This window comes from Cryptomeria japonica, chromosome 3, assembly GCF_030272615.1.
Source record: "Cryptomeria japonica chromosome 3, Sugi_1.0, whole genome shotgun sequence".
NCBI lineage: Eukaryota > Viridiplantae > Streptophyta > Pinopsida > Cupressales > Cupressaceae > Cryptomeria > Cryptomeria japonica.
This window is the reverse complement of record NC_081407.1, coordinates 222,945,121-222,972,116: the sequence shown is the minus strand read 5'-3', so window position 1 is coordinate 222,972,116 and position 26,996 is coordinate 222,945,121. Positions and strand designations below refer to the sequence as shown.

Here is a 26,996-nt window from a genome sequence, read left to right as displayed (position 1 = left end):
TTCTCCTTCCAGTCTTACAAATTGCCCAGATATCCACCAAATAAGCTTATATTGCTCGAGCTCATGAGGCAGTTGACTACCTACGATCAGCTGTAGAAGAAGAAGAAGAAGCAATCTATTGAATTTTCAATTGTCTTGGGAGATTTCATGGAGATATGCCCAGGATTGGAGGCCGCTGAAAGTGCAGCAGGCGAACTGGCATTCTATTGCCTACCATTTTACACTTCCAGGGCCCAATATGATCCTTACAACCAGATTAGGAAGGTTGCCAGTGTCAAATTCATACATAGATTTCACTTGGAGGATTACCGGGCAGGTGTCGAGGATGACTTTGAGGTCCGGAGAAGAATGCACTCCAGACTGCCCCTCGACACCATCAGAATAAGTGAGATTCATCAGGTACCAGACCGGGGGAAGGAAGACTCAGATTTGATGCAACCCGAATTCGAGAGGATAAAGGATCAACCTATCCTATTGCCAGATTGGTCGGAGCCTGAGGTAGATGATTTGAACATTTTGGCTAGGCCAGTGCTAAAATTCACTAAGCACTGGATTCACAGGTAGACAAGAAAGTTGGTGGAAAACCATGTCCATCTGACATACCAGCTGATGGGAAATCTGGATTCTCACAGCGAAGCAACTGAAGGCTCTTCGCAGGGTCAGGCGAGAAGAGAGGCCCGGATGGACAAAGGAAAGAGTGCCCCAAAGAGGCCAAGGGTAACAAAGATGAAGGATACCCAACAGGAAGTCCCGCACGAGGTTCAACAGGAGGCCTAGCAAGAGGAACCCCCACAAAAGAGAACGAGGACAGGAAGGGAGCATTCACCAGTTAGCTCCTCGAGCGTACAAGAAGTAGAGATGTTCCCACATCCCACAGGCCCACTTCTAGGGAACATTCCAGGCTTCCAGCACCTGACATACTTAGTATCAATGCTTCATAGGGTCGCCATCAACCAAGAGGTCAGAGGCAAGAAAATTCCCCGCACCTGGAAGAAGCTCGCCAGGATAATTTCGTAGAGACTATCCTTGGCGAAATGGAAGAAGAATCTCAAGAACGGGAGCATGCAGAGGATTACAACCATTCCATCCCCGCGCCAGATTGGTTGGTAGGCAGATTGGGAAATGAGGCAGAAGGAGGGACCAATCCTGCTCAGAAATTAGAAGAATTATTGAAGAGGATGGATCAGCCGCTAGAAAGGAAGGCCCCCCGGAAGTTCTCCAAGGTAGCCAGGGAAGAATCTGGAGCCCGAACCTTGCACATTGCTGAACCTGCAGTGGATAAGGATAGGAGTGAGATTAGACAGGAAGATTACGTCATCAGACAGGTGGAACTTGGCCATGCTTCCACCAGTCAAGTAATGGGAGATTTCAACGATTCTTCCTTTGCCATGAAGGAGAAATTGCTAAAGTCAAAGGCAAAATGTAAGCGGCTGAAGGAGGAAAACAGATTTCTATGCGAATACGTCAGGGGTTTCAAAAGGCCCCTCAGGGAAGCAGGTCCCTCATCCACTCCCCCTCCCTTCCTTCCCAAGGAAGTAATTGATGATGCAGAACTTACAAAGGCAATGGCACAAAATTCTCGAGAATGGGTAGAAGATGTTTATGCTGAGGCAGGGAAATTTGTAGAAGATCTAGCTCAGCTCCATTCGAGGTTCGTGGCCCTCCTGAGTAGATTGGAAACGACGAAAGGACTATGGAAAGATGTTATGTCTACCAAGACTTAACCATTTCCCGACTCAGGGCTCTGACGAAGACTCCAAGGCAAACACTGGTGGACGGGAAAGTGATCCAAGAGAATGAAGCCTATGACTTTCCCCGATGGTTCTAAGCCATCTGTTCAGGAAATAACACCCTTGATAAATTCAGCATTGATTCTGTCACCTTGAAGGAGTCTGTCAGAGGGATACAGGAAGAAATCCTCAGTGCCATGGAAGCTTTATTTTCAAGGAAACTCAGTGATGGAGGAATAACAATGAACTCCTTGAAATCCCAGTTGCATGATTTCTTCTTCGTCGGTTCATTTCCCAAGGAACACTTTGCAAATGTTTCTTCATTCTCTGGTATGATGAAGAAAACACAGGAAGCTCTGGTATGATGAAGAAAACACAGGAAGCCATGGCAGATTGGGAAAGTTTCTTTTCCAGAAGCGAAGAGGAGATTGCCTTGATGGAATTCAACATCGAGAATGTGCCAAGTGTCTCCATCGGAGAACTAGAGGCCGTCATCGGTAGGTTCATTGCATACGCCATTAATGAACGAGATAATGGTCGTCCATTTTTGGACGAAAGTCTTTTGACTAAATAGTGATGGCGTATTTATGGCTGAAGGAACATTGACTAGGCGTGGGACCGGTCAACGCATGCCACCACAGGATAGAGAATCTTCTTGCATGTTGTCCTCTCATTATGGTTTTATGACGGATTCTTCTTGCATGTCGCCGTCGCTTGGAGAGTGATAGGCATTTATGACGACGTCAGTTATATTCTGGGCATGGTCATCATCATGGGGCGCACTTAATGTGTTAATGGGCGCTATTTTAGGCTCTTTTAAATTTATTGTAAATGAGCGTAATGGGTTATTTAATGCAGATTCCCACCTTGTTGCACCTTGAGTGGGGAATCTTTAGGGCAAACCCTAATTAGGGTTTTGCATGTAATCATGGCTTGAGGCCTATATAAGGGGCTGACCCCCTCATTTGTAATAAGGAGAGACGATCGTCAGAGATTATTGCTAAGAGTTTTTTAAGCAAACACTTAATACATTGTTCAATTGTTGGTGTGTTCTTGTGTTGTTTTGGAACTCGCATGGTCTCGTTCTCTTCATAAATTAGATTTGTTTTCATGCTATTAGACGAACTGGATTTGATCGGATCGCTTGTCGCCAAATTCGTGCTCATACTTTTGGTGTGTAGCTGATTGTTGCATACCGTGCAAAGTTAGCTTGAGCCTCCGTTTTATGCGTAAGTTTAACTTCGATTATCAGGAGAAGTTGTTCGATTTGATGGTTTCTCTTGATGATCTGAAAATCCTTAAACACACCCCTTGAAGATTGCACCGCCTTCGTGTAGTTGTGCGTTGCTGGCAAAGCGAAGCGTGGTTGGATTTTGTGCAAGTTATCCCGTCTCCTTGTTCCTAGGATTAGATCCCCCTTTAGTCTAGTTTTCCTCTGCCCTATTCCTATTTACTTTCTGCATATTTCAAAATCTGAAAAATCTAAAACTTAGAGCTTCATTGCAAATCATTCGTGTCAATAAATTCTTGAGCTTGCATAAATTTCTACGACATACGTAAGGCCCCTTGGATTACCAGCAATCACATCAGCCAACTGAGTCACACCCGTAGCATAAAGGAACCTTGGAGTCGATTGTCTGATTCTCCTACAATATCAGCATGCAATTGTACTTTGATCAAGAGAGAGTGAAGTGACCGTTGGGCAACTTTATTCTATGTTGGACACTGTCATAAAAAACACGTCAACAGATAGCTTAGCAGTTTGATGTGTTTTGCTGGAAACACAAAGGGGACTTAAGGTTAGACGGAATCGGTTTCAAACGGATTCCCTAAAGTTCAACAGTCCTATATCATCTGATTTTGCTTCTGATTGATACTATTTCAGCTTGAGTGTATGGTTTCTTTTTGATAAAAAAAGGAAAAAAGAAGGGAAAAGAGATAGAAAATATCTAATTAATCTATCTAAGATAGCATATTCAGGAAGATAGACGGAAACGTTTAAAAAAACAGATTTAACATTATCAGCTAATAAAGCACAATGTTGTAAAATCTAGTGCAATCTTCAAAGGGAGTTGGATTTTCATGCTACTAAACATAAATGCAGAATTTGACATCCATTCATTTGATGTTTAACAACCAAACTAAGCACATAAATGGGTTCAGACTAACCATGCAGGGGGAATGGCAATCAGCCAATCCTTAATGGTATGAACACCAAGGTTTCTATCAAATATTATCCCCAAAAATACTATCTGAAAGCAAAATAAATAACAAGAATATTAAATGGTGAAGAAGGAAACCATGCACTCACAAAGAAATAAGACAGCTTTAATTTCCATTAATTCTGCATGAATTTTGCCAGAGTTTCAGCAACAATCTTAGACTTCTTACAAAAATAAGGGAAAACCAACCCCTTTAAATAGAGTTTCAAAACTCAGATGAATGGCCAAGATTAAAACAAAACAAGTGGCCCAGATTCACCAATACAACATAATACCCATGCCCATAAATGGGAGGCAAAATATCAACAACCACAAAAGGAGAAACAATAACTACCCAAAAAGGTAATTAATAACTACCAAAAAGCTGCTCCAAAAAGTGCACATGCATGGAGCTCAAGATTTACAACTGTTTTGGCAGTTAGAAATGAACTTTATGCCAAAAAGTGCTTTTTAGGATTTTAAAAGAATTTTGCACTTTATGAAAGCATTTTCTCCTTTTCTGTTGTAGACCCTTTTTCCAGAAATTCATCCTCGCCGTGCAAATACTCCTTCCAGAGGTCCCGACCTACAGCACGTTCTGCCCGAACATAGTCTTGAAATCTAATGCATAGCTGGAACAGCACCATGCTTGGAGGCATAGGAGGATGGCGTATTTTATATTGCATACCCTCCAAGTGGCGATCTACATGCTTTAACCCATCCTTCCAGTTGGACCGATGAGCTTCAAAACATAAAATGTCTGAATGCAATCCACGGGCAAACTCTAGGTCCTCCGTGGAGTGTGCGACCTTATCAGTTCTCAATCTATCCTCCCAATCTGGTTGTACTTGGTCATCGAACAAACTATTTTTCCAGCCCAAAATCATTGATCGAAGGATCCTTACACCAAGATCCCTCATGTCCCTCAAAATTTCCTCGCATGTCTCCTGCTCTTTATTAATGGTGTCTTTTGTGTCATTCTTCATGTTGGCAGTCCAGTACCATTCTTTAAAAATGTTGATGTCATAAGGATCCAGGATGGCGGACAATGTGGGAATCTGCGTGTGGGTCCAGAAAAGAGCCCTCATGAGGGGGAGAATTGTACCAACCACCTCATGAACCCTGAGACATTCCCTCTTTATCTCAAACAATTTGACCAGAATGGTCTCTCGGTGGTGATCCATTTCCTTTACATCTTCAATGATCCGCTCTCCCTTTTCCTTAATGTCTCGAATCCATTGCTTGACAGCTTTGGCAGTATCACATACTCCTTCAAACTCTGTAGTAGTCCTTTGTGCCAATGCCAATGGGGATTCAGGGGCATGTTGCAATGGTTTTAGCAAGTGATCAATATATTCCTCAGCCTACTCAGCACGAACTCGGTACATGTTTCTCTCAGCAATCATTTTGTCAAGTTGCCTGAGCATATTTTGCACGGAGTCCTTGAACTCTTCCCTTTCTTGCTCTTTGGTGGCTCGCCCTATCGGGATGGTTGCAATGCTATAATCGGCCGATGCAATTTGACCTGCTGGCTTATTGACAGGTGGGCTAGCGATATGGATGGTGCGGTTCCACTGCTCATCCTTGGTGATTCGGGAGTAGGTCTTGGGCTTCTTCTTGCCTTTGGATTTTGTTTCCCCTATGCGAGAGAAGATATCCTCCAAGTTGATAGGTGGCTTGGTGGCTGCCTTCCGCTGTGCACGAGCAACTAACCAGTCTTTAGGAATGGTTTGCCCAGATGTTATGGCCAAATTCCCACTTTGCTCCCTAGAGGTTTCAGCTGGCCCACTGCCTATCTACAATTGATCTATCATAGAAGGAATAGATGCAGTATCCAGCTCTTTACTTATAGCCGAGTTCTCTCCTACCTCACTGAACAACTGTCAGGTATCCCCATGTGATGGTTGCTCTTCAGTTCTGTCGGGCTCGTGGGTCTCATTCGCCTTGCATTCTCCTTCGACGGTGGTGTCATCCTTGCCGGCATTATTCAATTGTAATTCATGTCGACTCCCCTGGTTGAGTTCATGCATATCAGCCTCTCGATTAGGCGGAATTTCTCCTTCCCCAACTTGATTTCCAAGTTCACTAGAACCAATGATCCTGACCTCTACATCTAGCTCATCTTGTGTCGGAGGATTATTAGCCTCGAATGCATCAACATCGCTCTGGGAGGGCGGAGCAAGTATATAGTCAAGCTCAACTACGTCATCCTCCGAACTGGGGTCCTTGGATGACGAACTGACCTCAGGCCTTCTAATAGGGATCTTTTCCCTTCTAGTTCATTTTGATGCCCGAGTCCCTCTATTAGCTCTGGCTTTCTTCCTCTTCTTTCCGGGTTTCTCAACCTCTTCCTTCGATGCACTTGAGGTTCCCTCATCTTCCAAAGACTAGGAATCGAGACTCCCCATCATATGGTATGTAAATTGGATTCCTTCATGAGTTAGTCTCTCAATCTGCTGGGATAACCAGTGATCGGTATACCTTCCTGGAGCTGCCATAACTGCCTCAAAATCAGTAATCGGATCTTGAGACCAATCAATGCCCGGCAAGAGGTATTTTACTACCCCAAACTCTAGGACCTGCAAGCAATTGCCAAAATCTATCACTTGATCTGGGACCCGACGGTATTCATAAAGCCGCATCTGCTGGACACTTAGCCGGGAATACTCACGCCTTCGGACCTCATAGTCATCGGAACAATTTTTCCAATAGTCCTCAATTGATGCCTTTGCTCTATAGCGCCTGCCATAGGCTCTTTTTGCCAAATTGTCATGATCAAAACATCTCCTTGGGAAATGTTCCTGTAGGCCATAAGATGCTAACTCAGCAAGTGACTCATCAGCCTGTACTGAATTCTTAAAATGGACATCGAGGGCACCCAAAACCATAGGGAAGGTGAATCCGGACTGCTTCTTATCTTTGAGTAAGCTGCCCGCTGGATGTGCTTGCCTTGCAACTTCCATAAGGACTATTTTATCTGTGGGATAGCGTGGAATTCGGAACGGAGCTCCCTCAAAGCCGGCTATTCTGATATAGGTGAACCTAGGGAATTGAATAAACCAGGCACCATATTTTTGTACCAAAATGGTAGCCTGCTCTGAGAGCCTTATGTGCAATCCCCCTTGCATCAACCTGACTAGGCGCATTGTAAAGGCGTCATTGACACGCTCATATTGACCAATTGCATAAGCAGCGTTGTTCTTTTCCCTCTGAGCTATGTCATAGTAATGTAGTTGAGGATAGCAGTCGTACACCCTGACTTGATTTGGGCCATTCCCGATTTCACCCTTCTTGATTAATCCTGTCAGCGGTTGGTGTCGGGCGAACATATAAACCAGGTAGGAGGTCATGGTGAAGTACTTTTCTTCAAGTTCGCCCAACTGGGTATGGATATTATCACTGATGATCTAGGACCAGTCGAACTTGGATTTTTCGGCAAAGACCTGTTCCGTAAAGTAGAACATCCACTCTTCAAAAAAGTTAGATTGAGGGAGTCCCATAACCCAGCTGAGTAAGGTGACCATATCACCATGCTCGTTATGAAAGTCGCTTTTGGGGGTCTTTTAACTGATTCTAATACTCGGGAGGCCTCCTTTCCTTATGCCATTCCTCATTTATCAATGTCCTGCATTTAGCAAGATTCATGTCGTAAGCAACTTGTGCTTCATCTACAGTTGTAGCAATGGGATTATCAGGAAATGGGATGTCAAATGCTTCGCCAATGGCCTCAGGTGTGAAATCAGCTAGCACCGTATTTTCTAGAACCACTAATCTGGTCTCTGGCTGATAATGTCGGGCAGCCTCAACTACTAGCTCATAATTTTGCACGGATGGGGGAAATCGTGCTGCCTGAGCGATACCACTTTCCATCATCCGTCTAGGCTTGCCATAGGCGTTAGGAGAATATACCCGGTCTCTGAAGTCCTGAATGTCTATGTTGCCCAAATCAGTATTACCTATGTTTTCCCATATGCTCTAGACTTTTGAATCCATCAGTCCTCCTCTCTAGTACTGGTACTTCATCTTCTCGCCTTTACGGGGAATGTCAGATTTAGAGACCCGAGATGTTCCGGTTGCACCAGGTGTCTTTGAGGATTCTACCGCAGATTTAGGTATTTATCCTACACAACCAGACGCGGATTATGAGACGAGATGAAGGAAACAAACAGGTTAGTCAAAATAGAGGATGATGCTAAGACATAAGGATCAACGGGAAAACTGAAATTTGAAGAAAGTACGATGCTTCAACAAAAGAGCCTGATTAATTTGGAAGTGAAATGCTATTAAGTTCTTTGTTTAAAATTTGCTACTTGGCTGCGGTTCAGGGCTCGAGTGTCCAACGATTGCCAATTTTCGCACTCGAAGTCTTAAGTTCAGTTTTTTCAAAATGTTCAAAATTGCTCGAAGTCTGAATTTTCGCCTTGCAAGGTTAATTTTGGTAGGTTCGCCTCTGCGCCATGTTTAATGTTTCAAATAGACGACCAATTATGCATAAATAATGATTCAAAAGGAGGCAAAAACGAACTTACCTGGCGAACTAGGTGTTTTCCTGCAATCTCTCCAAACTTCGGGTTTCGAAAAGCTTTGTGCAAATTCGGCCTACAAGGTCCTTTTGAAAACTTTAAAAAATGCCTTTCCTTTCCGCTCTTCCTAACTTGTGCTTTCGTGATACTGGACTATACTTGCCAATTTTCGGCCTGGGAGCACTCTTTGCAAGCTCATAAAGAAAGACGCCCTAGGGAAAACCCGTCATTCTCCTAATTTTGAGATGAAAGGGCTAGAATGCAAATACCTTCAAGTTTAACGCCCCCTTTTACTTCGCGATTTCCACCTCCTTTTTGGCGATTTTCGGGATAAAAGAGAAAAAGATGTGGATTAAATAAAACCAAACGCCTTTCCTTGCTTGCGATTTTCGAAACAAAAGAAAGTTTGCAAACTCTTAAAAAATGCCCTCTTCTTTGCTTTTCGATTTAACCTAGTTCGGTGATTTTGGATGTTGGGCGATTCTCTGTTTGCCCAATTTCGGGTTCACACAACCTTTTGCAAACTCAACAATTTTCAACGCTCATCACATTACTTGCGTTTTCCGGTGTAGGAGACAGCTTTGATGAAAACGCCTCTCACGCAATTTGCGTTTTCGACCGATAAGGGACTTTCGAAAAGTTTTCCTTTTACTTAATGCTTTACCTTCAGGCGAAATTCGGCCAAATAGGGGATTTTGTAAACTTTTTACTTAAGCGTTTCACCTTTTCGGCCCACAAGGCGATTTTGAAAGGTTTATGAAACTCAACGCTTTTATTTGGCTCCCGAAATTCAGCTCACAAGGCGATTTTGAAAAGGTTTTATAGTTTTCACTTTACTCTCTTTTAGCGAAAATCGGCCTAAAGGGGAGTTTTGAAAAGTTTTATTACTTTAGCGTTTTAACCTTATGCCCCGAAGTTCGGCCTAATTGGCCCTTTTGCAAGCCTTTTATTACTTTTCACGCTTTTACTAGGTTAGGCGAAATTTGGCCTAAAAGGGAATTTTGAAAAGGTTCTTTTAAAGTCTGACGCCTTAACTCCATTTGGCGAAATTTGGCCTCCTGAGGAATTTCGCAAACTTATAAAACTTAGGCATTTTACTTCATCCTTCCCATCTTTTGGCCTAAAGGCGACTTTTGCAAGGTTTTAAATTTTAACGCTTTTCTTAGGCACCCAAAAATCGGCCTAAAGGGCACTTTTGAAAACTCTTAAGTTTTGACGCTTTGCTTCCATTTGACGAAAATCGGGCTCCTGAAGAATTTTGCAAGGTTCTAGAATTGACACTCTTGCCTACCTAGCAGACTCTCAGGCTTTAAAATTAGGCTTCCCTTGGATTGATTTTGGGTATTCAAAATGCGAAACTCTCCGTGCAAAACTCCCAGGCCATGCGACTTAAAATCCAAACACGCACTTTCTCTTTTAATGACCGCAAAGCCTATTGCTTCACCACTTCCTAGATCCCAACAAAAAGGGACGGCAGACAAAAATCAAAATTCGAAACTCAGCAAGACGAAGGCTGAAAACTAAAGAGGGAGACCCTGTTGGTGACAGGGAGTGTGTGCAATGCACAACAAAACATCATGGATTCGATGAAGACTAGAGATCTGAAACTCAATTAATGACTCCTCAAGGGTCTCTTTGTCTCGTTCCATGGATTTTAGACTCTAGTTTAAGCATTTCAATAATTTTGTAATTCCCTTTTTCATATCAATGTCTCTTCTTATGTCAATTGTAATTGTTTTAATTTTTTCTAGGACTATACCCTTTAGTTACATGGTTTTAATTGTTTTGGGAATTCTGAAATTTAATATCCCTATATATCTCTTTGTAATCATCAGTTGCCTTGGTTTGATAGATATAAAAAACTCTATGTTGGGAGCTAAAAATAGATTTCTATTGCAATCATAAGACATCTGAGATGTACCCATTCATAATGTTAGTGTTTTAATTCGCACCTTTTGGTTGGTGTAATGTCCTCATTTTTGGATTCTCTTGCATTGTAGTTGGCAATGACCTTTTGGGTGTGTGTTAGCCTTATCAAAGAGGCTCTTTTATGTTACAAGTGAGCTAAGATGGTCTAGAGGACTCAGATGACACTTTCCAAAGTTATTTCCAGCTTCTAGTGTCTTCTCCAAGATACTCGGAGAGAGAATTTATTTATATTAAGTCACCCGGTCAGGTCCGATTCGCATTATTCATCATTGGAATCACTCCAATGTAGTCAGATTTTGATTCTGATACCTTTCAACCATTTATGCAACTCAGGTGTAATATTGAGCTATATTTTAATTAATTTTACTAAGGTTGCTATTTTAATTAGAATAATTTAATGGGCACCTTAATATAATAGCTCATTAGATTGATTTAACAATTCAAATCTCAACCAAAATAATAATTATAAGCTACTACTGCGCATTGTTGTCATTGCAAGAGGGTGTGGAAACTAGGGCTTTCTACGATGGTCTAGAAGAGAAGCCTACAATTGGTCCCTAGCAGCGTGGGAAAGAGATGGTGTTAGGCTGTTAGCTACTACTGGTGGTCGCCCTCCCTTTGTTTGAGACTACAAGTCATTTGCAGATGCTTCATGGGCTCCTTTCGTGCCACCTCTGCAACCAAGTTTGCTAGGGTTCACAACGGATTTGAAGGAAGGAGGAAATATGATCATAGTGCTGAGTGTTTTCCTTCCAGGACAGAACTTGGCTCCGGGCGTATGGAGCCTTTGTCAGTGCCAGTTAGAGAGTCTTCAAAGGCGAAGGTGAATTTGAACAATGATCTCCCTAAAAAGGTTGCAGAGCCTCCTCTGCCGTCCTTGCCATTGCATACTACCTAGTCCCCTCTGAAAGTGGTATTGGGAGAGGAAATTTTGATGGAAGTTTCAGAAAATGAAGCTTTCTTTGCTAAGCATGGTCTGATTAGTAGGTTCAAAGGGTTTTGAGCAATTCTATTTGAGCTTCATTAATGGATTTCGAATACACAAAGGCCCATTCTAAAGGAAGAAATTCAAATGTATCCCTATGTACAAGGGATTTTGTGGTGGTCCTTGACGACACTCAAGATTGGTGAACGATTCTCTATGACTATTAATGGGACTTTGAGGAACACCTTCTGATGCTAAAACCTCGGGACCCCTATAACCCAAATTCTCACTCTTTCTCCGCAATTCCAAACTGGGTAAGACTCCCGAATTTACCTTTGCAATTTTGGTTTGATTCCTATTTTGATGCAATTGGCAATTCTTTGGGGAAATTTTTGGGTGTTGATGAGGGGTCCTCCAATTATCTACACACAACCTACACTCACATCGTGGTTGAAATAGACATCACCAAATATCTGCTTGCAGATCTCTCCATTAACACTAATGGTAGATGCTAGAACCAGATTGTAGATTTTGAAGGTATTCCTTTTTGTTGCTGCAGATGTTAAAATGTTGGTCATTTGGCTGCCCAATGTTCCAAACGAAAGAAGGATAACTAGGCTACTTGGTGGAGGGATGTCTCTCCCCATCACGATACCGTGGAGGAGAATTCATGTCAGGAGATGGATGTTGTTACTACTAGTATGGCTAGCGGGGTTGATTCTCGGATGGATCCTTCCAAGTGTAGGGTTGGTCTAGTAACCCCACCAAAGGTTACCACACCGAGGGCTAATGCTGGGCCACCGTCTGTTGGAAAGGATGGCGACAATGCTATTGATGCTACTCCCCCAGTTATGGAGTTGGGAGGGTACTCAATGTGTTCTCTTATGCCTCTTGGGGGTGGGAATTTGTGATGTCCCCATCCTTTACCTAATAACAAGGAATCAATAAAACATATTATATGATCAAGGGTGGCAGACCTTGAACACCTTCAAGTAGCTAGTAAATAGAGATTGACAATTTGTAGTTGTAGTTTTACATATCCTCTCAATAAAGCCAGTGGCACCAAAATCTTATCAAGGAAAATCATCTTATTGATAAGACTTCACGATTTTCCTATCAAGCAAAAAAGTAAAGTGTAGAGAATAGAATGCAGTAGTAAGGAAAAAAGATTTGATACGCTCAATTGCTATCTGTTAGAGTTATCTTTTATTAGCTAATAATTATTTATTTAATTATTAGTCTATTATACTCTATACTTGAGCTAAACTTAGGAATCCTATAATTCTTTAGGGTTTCGAGTATCCTTTTATAAGGATTCTCTCTTTGTAATTTCATAACAATTGTAATTATTGAATTGCATTCTTATTGCACAATCAATATGACTCCTCTTTTTTGGATCTTTGAATTCTGGCCTCCATAGCTTTGTTGCTTCTCTCCTTCTGTGATAGGTTTGCATGCAAGTGATCCTTGCGAGCTGTAGAGTTGATTTTTCCTCAACTCCTATATGGTATCAGAGCTCCAGATCTGCATGCCCCTGTTCTCTTCATGAGAGATTTTGGGCCTTGTTCTTCAAATTTGTGTATTCGAGGGTTTGTTCAGTTGTTTTTTTCCATTTTGGGGGGTAGCTGATTTTTTGGTACATTTTGGTGCCAAAAGGACCTCACGGCAGAAGGCCGATTCCATGAATTCTGATATAAAATTCGATATATTTTGGTGAAGGTGTACTCAGAGGCAAAAACAATTTGGTTTCTGGGCCATACGGCCTTTTGTACGGACGCAGGGCGCTATTTTTATTTTTAAATATTTTTGGGCAGTTTAACGGCTTGCCCAGGCCAACGGGGTTAATGCAGACCGTCGGCGGTCACTTAACCGTCGGGGCCACTTTGGCGGTTACTGTCAGTCTCCCAGGCGATCACCGCCCGACGGTTTTTAAACCATCGGCTCCCACCCCCAGGTCACTGCTCCGCCCTCCGCCTCCACCACCCCTGCACCACTCTCGCGTCGCCCAAGAGCCGCCGGCTTGTTTCCATTCCTCCCTTATCTTTTTCGGCGATCAGATTTTTTTTCCAGGCACCATTTCTTTTTCCAGCGAGTTTTTACAGGCATACTATTTTTTTGCCTGTGACGGCCATACGACCGTCAAATTTATGCTCACAGTCTACTGACGTCAGCCCTAGGTAGGCAGTCTTCAGGCCCCTTCTAGGCCCATCCGAAGCAACTTCAATTTTTTGGCCATATCTTGGGCACACAAAGGCGTTTTTTGACAAACCTTATATCGTCGAAAAGCTCTTTCCGAGCTCTATCTAGATCTGGAGGTTTGAATTTTTTTATTTTTCTTTTTTGATGGTGTTTTTTGCTGTCAAAACCAGAGGTTTATTTTTACACTCCGAGGCAAATAAGTTGAGCATCCGAACTCCGTTTTTTGAAAACTTTATATTTTTGGAAATCTTGTTCTATGCACTTTCCAGTCATATGAGTTTTATTTCCAGATTCTGCTCCAGGTACATTTTATTCAGTTTTTTGCTTTTCAGCACTCTGGTGAATATCTTGGATGTTTCAGGTCTTGGGATCTCTTTTTTTTAGTAGGATGTCTCGTCTTTGGTTGTTCTTTCTATATTTCCAGCATTCTGTCTCTTCTGATCATTGTAGACATTTTTTTGTAAGCATTTTATTTATGCAAACGCACTGAGATAAAGTGCCACTATACATTGTATACTTGGGATCTTGCACATCTTGTGTCTTATTGTACATGCACTACATTATAAAGTGCCATGAGGGGGTTGATGTTTGCCTTTGTTTGCCATCTACCTTTGTCACGTGAGTGTTCCTTCCACGACATTCGCCTCATGATGTGTGTCAAGTGAGTGTTCCTTCCACGACACTATGTACTTTCTCTGCACCTTCGATGTTCCTGGTTCTTCGTCATGCAGTTCTTGTTGGCATTCAGTTTCAGTGTACCTGTCATCTCTCCCTTGTCAGCATTATGGGGGGGGTTTGTCCTGTTGTTCTAATGCTTCCTTGGTTCGATTGATCAACTCTTCAAGCTTTGGTGTTTTATGCCATTTGTATCTTTGAGTTCAGTTGTTTGCCTTTGTTTGCCATCTGATTCTAGTAGTATCATTTGAGGGCACTCATGCAGATTAAAGTCTTCTCTACCTGGTCATGTTCTATTTCAGTGGAGATTCTTTAGATCAGCAGTTACTCTTCGACGGTGTTTGCAGCTTCTTCATGCTTCAGTGGTGTTCTTCATGATCATCCTTTGTTCCTGTTTTCTGGGACATTCTCTTGTTTGGAGGCTTCTTCAAACCTTCACTAGTCTTCATCTCTTTTTGGAGTAGATTTTTTTTCCCATGTGGTTTTCTCTATTTCTCCACCTTACAGAGACTCTTTTGTACTTGGGTACCTCATCAAGCTTAGTTGTCGGGACCCATTATTACTTTCATGCATTTTTGTTTACATGCATTTTTAGTCCTTAGTTGTTTTTAGCTAATCCCTAGGTTCATCCTAAGGGGGGGGTGTTAGAATTATCTTTTATTAGCTAATAATTATTTATTTAATTATTAGTCTATTATACTCTATACTTAAGCTAAACTTAGGAATCTTATAATTCTTTAGGGTTTCGAGTATCCTTTTATAAGGATTCTCTCTTTGTAATTTCATAACAAATGTAATTATTGAATTGTATTCTTGTTGCACAATCAATATGACTCCTCTTTTCTGGATCTTTGAATTTTGGCCTCCATAGCTTTTTTGCTTCTCTCCTTCTATGACAGGTTTGCATGCAGGTGATCCTTGGGAGCTATAGAGTTGATTTTTCCTCAACTCCTATACTATCCATTCAATCACATGATCAAGGAATGAAGACTTTAAGAGTATTTGGTTTTATCAATATCAAGCATACAATATCTTTATCCAACATGACACCAAAATATGAACCAGATATTGAACACCAACCTTATCAACATGTAGATCATGATTTTATCATTGATTACATGTAACCCATGTGGCCAACATAATAAACAATAAACCCACAATTCGGCATGTTCATAAGATGGCATTCCATATATCATCATAAGGATAGATCGATCATCATCAAGACAATATGATGTAGAAGGAAGTATGATGCAACTGAAGACGTGACATAGATCATAATATTGATGCCATGCAGAGATATAAATATCACAGCCGATATTCATGATTCCTCTTAGCATAGAGAATTCTTATATGCACCGAACATATATGAAGCTAATCCCTATTGATATCAGCATACCCAATTATGTAGAAACAAAATATTGTAGCGATCATGATAATAACATATATCAATTGTCCTCACGATGGAAGAAGGATCAGCAGATCAGTGGTTATATTAATCATTAAGCAAATCCGATCAGCAAGTGATTAATTAAGAGGTGGAATTGATCCTTAACAATGAACAGCAATCAAGAATTGTATACATAACAATTAATCATGGAGAGGTGCGATTAGAGCCATAAGCCGATTTGTGAAGGGCTGCGATTAAGGAATGAGTGTGTCTATTCCCCATCAATGGATGCAACTATTCAATACCATGAGATATTTAATGAGGATAGATCTCATCCCAAAAGAATCATCATCGAATCTTACACATTTGTTTCTTATATCCAGTTTGGATCTCTCTATTAGAGCAATTGCCTTTTGGCATAAATCAGTGGCATAGAATCCAAGATTGCTATCAAGAAAAGCCCATTCATTGCACTTTTATAAAGTTCAGATCAGACACAACTATATCATCGCTATAAGTGATAATGGAAGACATTTGCATATTCATAAAGATAGATAAGGAACAGCAACATATGTCATCACTGTAAGTGATAGAAGCAGACTTTAGCCTATTCCTTAGTTTTGTATCAGAGACCACTATCAGCAACATTAATTGCACACTTCCTATTGTTATACCATAAGTACAGATCAGATATATAATCGAGATCATCTTGCATAAATCCCATCAATATATCAGAGATAGCAGTGATACTCTATATATCATATAACATCATATTATAAGCGGTATCAATTGTAAATCTTAAGGATAAACATTGTAGGCAGATCCTTATATATTATTTTATACTCAGTGGTATCAATTATCTGTTTAGAGTCTTGATTGGAAAGAATTCTCTTGCAATTGATTCTTAAGTAATAGTTCCCTATTTCCTAAGAATTTCCATAAGGGGACATTACAGGATTCTACAAAAGAATTGAATGATGTAGATGGTGCTGAGGAAAATTGGACGGTGGTGCAACAAAAAAGAGAAAAAAGTGACCCCATTCAACACGCTTCTCCATTCTCATGCTAAATGCGGAGCAAAATCTTAGCTGTTGTTTGTAATGCAGCTCTGAGACCTGTTTATGGGGTCTCTTTTACAGATTTATGTTTCATAGATTTGTAGATAGGAAGAGTCAAGAGAGGTTTTTTGCTTTGTGAGACAAGTAGGGTATTTTCCAAGGTGGGTTTTTCCTGAAGACTGTTTATGGGTTCTGGTGGCTTTCAGCCATGATGTAAAATCTTTTTATTTGAATACAAACGGGTGTAGGCCCATTGGATTGAGAATGGAAAGTTTTAAATGTTGGGATGCTAATAAAGTGACTTTGGTGTCAGGAAATTATATATACATATGTATGTATATATGTATATATGTGTATGTATGTATGTGTATGTATGTGTATGTATGTATGTGTGTGTGTGTGTGTGTGTTTGTGTGTGTGTATATATATATATCATCACATCATACAATTTATAAAATAAACTCATTCAAACTTATGACTGTTGTGATGTCAGCCAAACACTTCATCCTTTTTTCACCTTAAAAAAATTGAACTTAACCATACAAGGTCAACCAATCGAGGGTTGAAGGTTGCTCTTATTGCTTACCAAAATGCATGTCATGCCTTAGACACAACTATCCAACATTGAAGACCAAAGAGCATTTGAAACACTTAGATTTCCCAATTTGGCCTATCGAGGGTCGAGGTTCACCTATACTTCATGCCAAAAGAGCTCGACCATGTTAAGTAGAAAGCTCAATTGCTATGACCGAAGAGCCGAAGCAGATTAAGAACAACTTTGTCAGTGGTTGAGACTCAGTAGTTCACCATACTGCATGCCAACACAATTCGAACACATTAAGGCACATGCAAACTGCAAAGCCCAATGACTTATCAATGGTCAGGGGGTATTAACTCTACCACATACCAAATAGGAATTCAACAACCGTTAAACACAATGTCCAATCATCAATGATGAACATGAAGGGCATTTTGAGGGTTGAGGGTCAGGCCTCCCTCATACCAAATGCTTATCAATAATGCATACGAAGTAAATAAATTCTGAGGGCCGAAGCCCAATTAACTTAGAAACTTTGAAGCCGATAGATGGATACAACAAACCAAAGCCCAATAGACTTAGAATATGAAGTTGATGAAATAAACAATCTCTCAACCTTTGACAAAACCAAATTTGGCATCAAAGACAAAAATTCCAACAATCTCACTATTACTAAACAACTTCTGACAATGTTTCCAATAATCTCTCTCTTGCAACAATCTCCCCTTTGCTTGATCAAAGCATACTTTGGCATCAACAACCAATCCTACTCTTGCTTGAACAAAACAACCTTTGACATTAATATATCAATACATCAACAACCTTTGATATCAACAACCTTTGACATCAATGACAACATTTCCAACAAAAATTACAAACCCATACATAAGAAAACAGTCATTATGAGTTTCTAATCCTCAAGTTCATCCTAATTTCATAACAAGCATGATTCTTAGTATATTCTTCCATCTAGTGTCAAGTATTAATAGATGTGATTTTGAACAAATATAACATATTAAATGCTGCTTCTATTGAGAAGATTTCAAATTTTCACTTAAAAGGAACAATTGCTCTATGTATGTGACCACTAGATTTATCTCGTGATAAAATATGGATATTGGTTCTTTTGGTAGATCAACGTCTTCAATCCACTAAGCATTATTTGATGTGGTAATTTATTCATGTTCGTCTATCTTTATGATCAAATATGCCAAAAAAATGGCATGAAAAATTGATGGAGTAGCTAATTAATGTTTTGACATGTCATGGACGTGTCAAAAAATGTCGTACCACTTTGATGTATGCTCACATGTAGAAACTACTAGATGTATGAGTTAGAGAAACATTCACATAAGCCAAATGATCAAAACCACAAAAATCTAATGTAAAAATATAGGACCTAACAAAACCTGTTGCACCCAATGTGGACCAAACTAATTAAAGTTTAAACATTTCTCCTTCCAATTATAACATAGTCCTTTCAGCTGATAACTAGAAATCAAGAGCTTCCAAATTTGTTTGCATTCTTCTAAGTTCCAATTTTACCTTTATTAAATTATGTATTATTCTTCTAATAAGAGTCATTTTTGTCCTCTATCAACTTTTTCTTATATTCTTTTTAATCATTGAACTTGATGTTTATACCCTTATCCCACAATGGCTAATGACCACTACCTACATCTCGCTAATATTCATCTCTATTCCTAAGTTGCTGCAGAATTTGCTTTGGACTTGAAATTGTCTTTGCAGACAAAACTATATCACCTCAACCTGCTGACAAAACTAAATCATCTCAATTGACTGCTCCAAGCAATGCATATCTAAGGACTACTCCACCTTCCTTTTTAATCCATTTTTCCAACCGATCAAGAAATATACCAAATGAAGTTGGTGAAATGGGATAAATTTTCTCTAGATCTCCTATTGCTGTTAGTTTTAATTCACCTTCGTTTCCTTATTTTATCTTTTCATGAGTATTAGCCACTTCTACCAAGAAATTTTAGTATAATGCAAAAGACAGTTATCTCCACTCAACCGGAATTTCTAGCTTCTCCTTATTTCTCAAACCTTAACGTACTTTAAAAAAAAAATTAACAATGGAAGGGCTGGGCATTGGCAAAAAGAAGGGATGTTGATTTATCCAACCTCATAGTAAGAAAAAAGGAACTAATATCAGTAATATTAATACACTCATGTCAAATCAATCCATTTTAAGGAAAAGTAAAATAAACCTCAATTCTGAGCCTCTATGAATATGAAAATATTTATTTAATTACTAAAAATAAAACATCTTTTTATTTGTAATAATAAGAATGAATGGAACTTCAATCGTGAGCAATTCTACAGATGGCATTCCAATGTACAGCATCCAGTCAGAAGATGTTAAGACTTCCACATGACATAGTTTCTTGGTACCAATTTAAATGTCTGGATATTGACTCTTAGCCTATGGGTATTTCCATGCAACCTAATTGCTTTGTATCAAGTTATCAACTTATATCCGTCAATATTCACTCTTCTCCTTTACGAGAATTGTGATTGTAAAATTAACAACCAATTCACACTAACTGCAGAGCAAAACCATATAATTGATAAGCCACCCAAGAGCACCCGCCTTAGAAATAGAGAAGTTGTAACAGATGTAGCTAATGAATGGATGAAACTCTTCCCTTTTATTTGCCCACAATATAACGAACAGCCACAAAATATTTAATATTACAACCTATAATCATACAATACAGTGAATACACAATTACACACATATTTACAAACCTTGTACATAAATTCCCAACTGAAGACAATCAAACAAAACTTAGAGAATTTATTTTAAAGCCCGACACTAACAAACCAATAGCAACAATCATTGAATCTAGTAGACAAACTATTAGAGTCCAGACACCAATGCTGAATTTTTCCCCAACAAAAACCATCAAATGCCATCTTATCTCATATAATTTGATATCGATACATTAGCCAATAATGATCCAAGTCTGAGGGGTGTTAACGGTAATGCGAAACACTCCTAAGAACACAACCTAGGTTTAAATCCCTGCATCACAATGAGGCAGCCCATTACACCAGCAGAGCATGTGGCGAGGTTGTAACTATTATAAGATGCATTTGATTGAAATGTGTTCCAAGCTCACCCCACATTACTGCATCAAAGACATCATCTCACCCTAATCAAGATTTTCAAGAAAAAGAAATTGTATTTCTTTACAGCTGAAAGAATTGGGCATCAAAACACAAATTGCAACAATAATGTAAACTAGCAGATACACTTTTAGAGGACCCACCCAGTAATGCGGCCTAATTGAAGTTAAAAGCAAACTCAACTTATATAATTTGATATCAATCTATAAATCCATTGACGAGGCATTTTCAAATGTAACCCATATTAACCCCGCCCAATATTTACCAGAGGAAGGGGTAATTTTTTTTTAAAAACAGCAATCTAAAAATTCTGGTAGGAGATTGAAACCTGCATACTCCCTGTCTTTTGGCTTTCCTGATTTGGAAATAACTTCCAAATCGACTAAACCTAGAGACATGAGGCCCAACGTCAGTCCTGACATCATACCAGCGAAAAGAACGAGCAGCACTATAACTACCAAATAAAGCCAGAATTCCACTTCACAGCACTTCTTCTCGGACACCATTTTAGCTTTGAACTCCTCACTATAAACAAAGTGTAAGATTTACAGCAATTCTTAACAAACAAATTTAAAATGTGTCTAAAGAACTACATTTCCCAGAGACTTGGATTAAAAATCGGCTGCCGCTGCCTTTATAATGGGAAGTAGAAAAGGTATGACGTTTACTTATGTTGGATACGCCGCACAGGGGCGGAGAAGAGAAAAATGACAAAACAGAATTTGCCGTAGACAGCCAAATTCCACTCATATTCCAATGTCGGTATTTAAGCTCTCAACTCAGAAGCGAATTATTAAACGCTTGACGCTTAACATTATCATAAAGTCCAACCGGCATTGCCACAAGAAATATAAATCAGAAAACCATATACTTCGCATATGCGAACTCCTCCATGATTTGCAACGCGTTTTTAAATTGGTTTAGGAAAATCAGAAGAAATTTTTTTAAATAACATAAAAGTTAATCAGTTAAGATGCACACCTTGGGATAGAGAAAGAAAGCAATGGATCTTCCAAAGCCATACTCTGTAATTTTGTTAACTGTATAGAAATCAATGAGATTCAAATGCAGGAAAAGCACATTTGGGAAACGAGCGAACCCTGTTACAGAGAACACAGCAGAAATTTAACTCGATAATTGAAAGAATTCCGAAAGGAAATCAAATGTGAGAACGATCGCTTTCAATTGTAAGTGCCGTTTTAGTTGCTTGGAATTTCAGATACATATTTTCCGATAAATGTGGAAACTGTTTTAAAAAAAATTGTGAATATATTAAATTTTAAAAGTTTTGAACTGAGAATATTTGAAATGTCGTATTTAAAATTTTTAGGATTAAGACAAATTTTAAGGATATAGGATATAGATTTTTATATTTAATTTCAAGTTAGAATTTAATAATAAATTAAAATTTTATTTATGAGTATTAATAATTTATCAAATTTAAGTAAAATCAAGTCTAAAATAGACATGTAATAATAAATATATAAGAAGTTTTTAAAAAACTACTTTTTATATTGAATTTATAAATGTTAAAATTTATCAAATTTAAGTAAAAATATAAGAATTAAATTGGCATGTAATTCAATATATAAATCAAAAAATAATTTTCTTATGTTGATATGATGATATTGGTTTTGATTTCATTTTGTGATGATTGTAATATTAAATTTTAATATAATATTTTATTTTATTTATATTTTGTTGGAGATTTGTATACATATGATAAATGTGGAAACTATTTTTATGAAATTTTAGAGTTTTGTCTTATTAGTACTTGTCGTTAGGCAATACTCTTGTGATGAAATTTTTTTTTGTTATGCTTAAATAGTTATTAAAAAAAATTATTTTGACCAGTCATAAACAAATATTTTTCTTTGTTTTAAATTTTTTAATTTATTTTAAAGTATATTTCTCTTGTAAACGATTGGCTAATACTTTTTTCCATGTTATACACGGTTTCTCCGATGCAACATAATAGATTTTTCTCGGATGCAACATAGATTTGTTGGAAGCAGCATAATATTTGTTAATCGAGTTCATCAAATTCATAGGAAATCAAGTAAAAGTATATACATAAAATTGACATCTAATAAAATATAAGTTAAAAAATTATTTTCTATTCTATGTTGAGTGGCTAATATTGTTCTAGATATCTATGTATAATATCAAGTTAGAATCTAATAAATAATTAAAAATTTGTCTTTAAAATGTGCCAAATCACATAAAATCAACTAAAATTGATATCTACTAATAAATATAAGTTAAATTGTCTTTGGACATGTAGTGTCGTGGTTAAAACACTTTGTTGGTGAAGCGAGCACCAAGGTTCAAACCCCTGCTTGGGCTTATCAAGAACCATTCAACTTTACTAATAGCCCAAAGGGTCATTGACCTCAAAAAAAATGACCATTCAAATCCTTTTAATCTTTACCCTCTTTAAATGCACAAATCACATGGTGGCACTCCAAAGCTTTTCTTTCTCTCAATCCTCTCAAACATCCCTAACCCTTGATCAATCATCTATCCAATCTATAAATAGACTCCTTTGGAAGCCATTTTTTGTAGAAGGTTTAAGAAATAAAATCATATTGTCAATGTGAACATTCACACATCATCTCTTGAAGATGAATCTATTGAATCGTAACCACACACATCTTGTGTGTGCAACAAAGAATTATGGGTGAAAGAATGTTTTTTTGTTTTGTTTTTTTGTTTTTTTAATTAATTCATTTCCAATTAGAAATGTCATTAAATGTAAAATATGATTTTGAATGCATTCTTTGATCCCTTTTTTACCTTCTATATCTTTATTGTTAAAAAAAAAAAACATACAGAAAAGCACATATTACATGAGTTGTTTTACCTTCTATATCTTTATTGTTAAAAAAAAACATGGGAAAAGCATATATCACATGAGAATAGTGGAGTTGAAACACATCTAAGTCCAATACATAAATCCACACATATTATCCATGTATAAAATCCAACCATGTTAAAAAAATGCATAGAGAGCATTAAATTCAATAATTAAAAGAATTTCAAAAGAAAATGAAACATTACAATGCAAGTGTTTTTCATTTTGATTTATTAGAGATTCATATTCATTTTTTTATATAAAATATGAGTAAATGTAGAAAATATTTTAAAAAATTTATGAACACATGAATTTTTTTAGGTTTACCTTGATTGTCCAAGGACTAGTATATTATATAGTAATTGTTGGTGTAGTGGTAAGTTGTTATAGTTTGGATATTTGAAATGTTATGTTTAATTTTTTAGATAAATTTTGTGAATATATATTTTTATATTTAATTTTTAATTGGAATTTAATAATTAATCAAAATTCATCTACAATGTTAAGAATTTATTAAATTCATACGAAAACAAATAAAAATATAAGCATAAAATTGACATGTAATAAAATTCATCAAAAGTCGAAAAGTTATTAACTCTTTATAAATGTTGAGAAGTTAATATTATCATTGTTGATTTAATTTTGTGATATAAGGGTAAGTGCACCAAGATGGTGAACAAAAAGGGGTATAAGTGGCCACTTTTTTTTTTCTGAAAACGGGGTAAACCTGAACTTCAAAGAGATATTTGAAGGTCATACACTCAAAACTAGGAGTTGAGAAAAGAATAAGAATTGTAGTACTCTGAATCTAGTTTCTAAACTACTAAAAAAAATTTAAATTGGATAAGATAAAGAGGGTCAAACCTTTCACGCACGAAAAAATGTTCCTGATTTTTTCAGAAAAAACATAACATAGATGTTTTCATGCGCTACACAAAATATATAGTTAGATTTAGTATTTTGCAAAACCCTTTGGTAGGATGATAGGTAAGAGTGAGATCTAGAAGTTGTGTATTTTTTTGTAATTTTCCATTGAGTAAATTTTTTTAATGATTTTTTGAAGTGACCACATCCTAAAAATTTGGTACATGTTCGTGCGCTAGGCATAACTTGCATCAAAATAATAAAAAATGCAAACTTTTTTTTTTAAAGTGTATATAATCTAGTGTAGAACAATAATATGTAATTTATTTTGAATTTGGTCAAGTATATCAAAAGTTATTAAAAAAATGGTAGACATATGTCTGTGAGGATTGTCAAGGCACTAATAAAGAAAATTAAAGGTTACTATGCTAATGTTGTCCAAAAATAGAAAAAATTATATGGTTAGAAAACTGAGAAGATGTGTGAGATTATGGTGGTAATTTTAGAGATGCCCACTTGATCATTTGTAAACTTGATGATGACGAAGTTGAGAAATCATGTTGGACGATGAAAAAACGTGTAAAGGGACAAAAATGGGGGGGAAATGGGCTTGCAAGCCTTAGGGTCGTTTTCCAACCCTCTTACCAAGTCAAAACCCGCACGAGTTTTAAAAAACAAAAAGTACTATTCGCAGTTCTACATAACCTGTATGGGTTATGTAGAACTAAAACCATTATTTTGTATTTCACAAAACCCGTACGGGTTATGAAGACATAATAATGTATGCTTGTAAACTTAGCATTTACTACACATATGTATAGACATACATATATAATATGTGTTTATGTATGTATATATGTATATCTATATTTATATATACATATATCTATATAGATATATGTATATATGTTTGTATACATGCATGTATCTCTTCTTTTCCTCTCTCTCGTCTTCCTTCCCCCATCACAATTTATGTCTATTCTAAGCCCTAATTATCCTCCTTGAGTTCTATCTCATCTCTCTCTCCCTTACACTTCTCTCTTTGTTGATTCTCACACCCTTTTCTCCTTCTCTCTCTCTCTCTCTCCTCTCATCTCTCTCTCTCTCTCTCTCTCTCTCTCTCCTCTCTCTCTCTCTCTCTCTCTCTCTCTTCCTTTTCCCAATCTCCTTCCCTCCCCCTCTCCTTATCCTATTATCTCTCTCTCTCTCTCTCTCTCTCTCTCTCATTCTCTCTCTCTCTCTCTCTCTCTCTCTCTCTCTCTCTCTCTCTCTCTCTCTCTCTCTCTCTCACATATTCTCCCCATCTCCGCCCTCCCTTCCCCTCTCTCCCAATCTCCTCTCTCTCTCCACCTCTCTCTCTCTCTCTCTCTCTCTCTCTCTCTCTCTCTCTCTCTCTCTCTCTCTCTCTCTCTCTCTCTCCATCCATATCCCCTATTCTCTCTCTTACCCCCTCCCCCTACTCTCTCTCCCTCTATCCCTCTCCTTTTCCCAATCTCCCTCTCTCTCCCTCTCCCCCTCTCCTTTTCCCAATCTCTCTCTCTCTCTCTCTCTCTCTCTCTCTCTCTCTCTCTCTCTCCTCTCTCTCTCTCTCTCTCTCTCTCTCTCTCTCTCTCTCTCTCTCTCTCTCTCTCTCCATATCCTCTATTCTCTCTCTTACCCCCTCCCCCCTACTCTCTCTCCCTCTCTCCCTCTCCTTTTCCCAATCTCCCTCTCTCCTTTTCCCAATCTCTCTCTCTCTCTCTCTCTCTCTCTCTCTCTCTCTCTCTCTCTCTCTCTCTCTCTCTCTCTCTCTCTCTCTCTCTCTCTCTCTCTCTCTCTCTCTCTCCCCTTCTCTTAATCCTATTCTCACTCTCTCTCCCTATATCTCTCTCCCCACTTCCTATTTGGTTCCTAGTTCTACATAACTCGTACGGGTTATGTAGAACTAAGGCCAAAACTTCTAGTTCTACATAACCCGTACGGGTTATGAGAAATTATGAACGTTCATATTAAAGGTTTCCATAACCCGTATGAGTTATGGGAAAATCTTAATATATTTTAGTCCCAACGGCCTAAAAACCAGTATTACAAGTTGTTTGAAGGCCCCACTCTGCTTTTGCACATGATTTTCTGGGATAGTAACAGTCAGGTTTTCATTTTTTTTTTGTCACTTTTGCTTTGAAATGATTGATTTCTCTCATATATTAGATTGTTTTTTAAGTTATTTTATCATTGTTACTTTAGATTATAACAAAATGATGATAATTTGTTGTTTTTTTGCTTTGATCATGATTGATTTGTCTTGTATTTTGGTTTTTTTGAAGTTATTTTATTATTGTTACTTTAGATTATAACAAAATGATGATCATTTGTTGTTTTTTTGCTATTTGATTGTGGATTGTCATCATGATGTTATGTGTAGGACAATGGGAAAGAACAAGAGAGGAACGAATGAACAAAGAGAGGCAGCAAAGGAAAGACAAAGGGAGCATATGAGGAGATTACGTGAAGGTACGCCATATAATGTACCTAATGAATGTGATGAACATTCAACAATTGAAATTGATATGATGAATGCACCAAATCAAAAAGATCAACATACACCCATTCAAATGCATATGATGATTGCACCTAATGAATGCAATGAACATACACCATTTGAAAATGATTCGGTGAATGAACATGTTAAGTAAATGGAAGAAGATATACCATTTGAATTTGATGTGATCAATGCACATAATGCACCTAATAAAAATAAAGAGCATGCACCAATCTTAACACCTCTTAGAATAATTCGTAGAAAACCAAAGTTCCTAATAGATATTAATGAAAATATTGTGAAGCCAATGCATGATAAAATATTGTCTAAGGGAGAGAGACAAGGGCACACCTAATGTAAACCCGGCCACCCGAACGTGCTCGCCCTGATGGTTCATTTCCATGACAATCAGAACGAAAGATGCACTCTTTTGCCACCTCTC

At 38.1% G+C, this 26,996-nt stretch overlaps 1 protein-coding gene across 1 annotated transcript in view; it reads right to left on the bottom strand.

Annotated features, from left to right (window-relative positions):
- LOC131075439 (DUF21 domain-containing protein At2g14520) overlaps window positions 1-21,521 on the bottom strand; it is a 107,163-nt gene extending 85,642 nt beyond the window's left edge. The window contains exon 1 of the mRNA XM_058012278.2: window positions 21,300-21,521. The gene's annotated coding sequence lies outside the window, so the exon portion shown is untranslated. The remainder of the gene's footprint in view (window positions 1-21,299) is intronic.
- Between the last annotated feature and the right edge of the window lie 5,475 nt (window positions 21,522-26,996).